This window comes from Silene latifolia, chromosome Y (assembly GCF_048544455.1).
Source record: "Silene latifolia isolate original U9 population chromosome Y, ASM4854445v1, whole genome shotgun sequence".
Lineage (NCBI taxonomy): Eukaryota > Viridiplantae > Streptophyta > Magnoliopsida > Caryophyllales > Caryophyllaceae > Silene > Silene latifolia.
The window spans coordinates 408,143,925-408,145,725 of NC_133538.1; the positions used below are offsets into that span (position 1 = coordinate 408,143,925).

The 1,801-nt window shown below is 41.3% G+C and overlaps 1 long non-coding RNA gene across 1 annotated transcript; it reads right to left on the reverse strand.

Annotated features, from left to right (window-relative positions):
• Positions 1-1,180, reverse strand: LOC141626343 (uncharacterized). Its single transcript, XR_012535939.1, has 2 exons — positions 164-1,180; positions 1-133 (listed from the first exon to the last, which is right to left on the reverse strand). It is a non-coding gene; the product is annotated as an uncharacterized LOC141626343 (long non-coding RNA).
• Positions 1,181-1,801: the final 621 nt, after the last annotated feature.

The window sequence follows — 1,801 nt, forward strand, 5'->3', positions numbered from 1 at the left end:
TTATTGAAGAATTTGTCACTGTTCTTTATTATTTCAATTTTTGTAGGAATAAAGACGGAAAATCGAGAGGTAAACAAATGAAGACGGGTCAAAACTAACTACAAGACAAAACAAAAGGGGAATGAAGGTCAACCTTTGACCTTCTTTTTTAGACAAAGGTAACCTTTGACCTTCAATTATTCAAAAGTCTGCATTTCGTTCCATCGTCTCATCATATTCACCATCATCATCAATTCAACCTCCATTAACAAACCACTCGCACCACTGATCAGTTCACCATTACACTCAACTTCCGCAACTCCTTTACCCATTTGCAGCAGCTCAAATCTCCATCACCATTTCACCCTCCGACATCACCATCATTCAATTGACCCAAAACCACCAGCCACCACCATTTCATGTCACCAACTTCAGCCACATTCGAGCACCATCACCAACCCGAATCCAACATCAAGCACCACCATCCTCTACCCACACCATCTCCCCTGTCCACCCGCGTCATTCATCCCCATTCTCATTCACAATCACCAACCCATTACCCCGACAACTCGCCTACCACCATTTAACCACCATCACCACCATTAATCCTCAGTTCAATCACAATAACCCAGTCCATCAATCAACTCCGCCATTCACACCAACGAGACCACCATTCTCATCATACCAGCAGCAGCAACAACCCCCCAATTCTTAGGCATCAACACATAAAACCAGCAAATTAAGTTATTAATATCCAATCTTCATTTTCAATAGTGCGTGGTTGTTTACCGGGGATGCGTCATCGCTTGTGATAGTCGCCGGTGATGTGTCGTCACTGTTGAATTGGAACTCGTCGACGGCGACAACGAATATGAGTAATGGTATTGAAATGATAAACAGGAAAGTTGGGGTAGGATAAAAATCCTAATTGGTCGCCGGAGTTAGTGCCGACATTAGGGACAGTCGGTGATGACGGACAGCTTGCTTGGCTTCTGCGTGCGTGGGGTCTTGAGTAGTTGTGCCAGAATCAGGGAAGTAGGGAGTTTGACGGAGTTGTTGATCTTTCTCGTCGGCGATGACGGGAGTAGTAGAAGGCGACGGTAGGGTGGTAGGTGATGATGGGGGGAATTTGAAGGGTAGTGATGTGAATAAGATTGGGACAGATCTAGTTTGGTTGTGTGACTTTGTGAGCAAAAGTGACGCGCGTGAAATTTAGTTATGAAGGTGTTTCACCGCTTCACCGAGTGATCGTTACTCACCGATCCCACCTCTCTCTATATATATATATATATATATATATATATATATATATATATATCAATTCTTATTTTAATAGTTAGCTGGAATTTTACCATCAGACATTAGCTATTTGCTTAAATTCAAATGACTCGCTCATTAGTGGAATGTCCTATTTCGCCTTTCCTCCCTCCCCACTTGTTGGGTAGGATCAAATAATGAAATGAAAGGAAACTGAAATTTTCAGTTGGGAAGTAGTAATAAGAGCAATGTTTGTTAAGCGAATAGTCTAAGTGACTATTATGTGATAAAACCTCTCATATTCATATATGAAAGTGTTAGACGTATCATGGGCATTCCGACATGTAAAAACATCTAACATCTATATGTAATGTATGCATCTTGCTGAAATGCTTAGCTTCCCTTTCAAAGAGATCAGGTTCTACCTCATTGTTGTCGGACCTGAAGCAACTTGATTGCTAGGTTCAGCTTTACTGTCCCTGTTTAGGTGAAAAATTGCAAAAGATAAAAAGTAAACTAACCTGTTTAGCAACACCAGCATTGGCATATTCATAAATCTTAAACG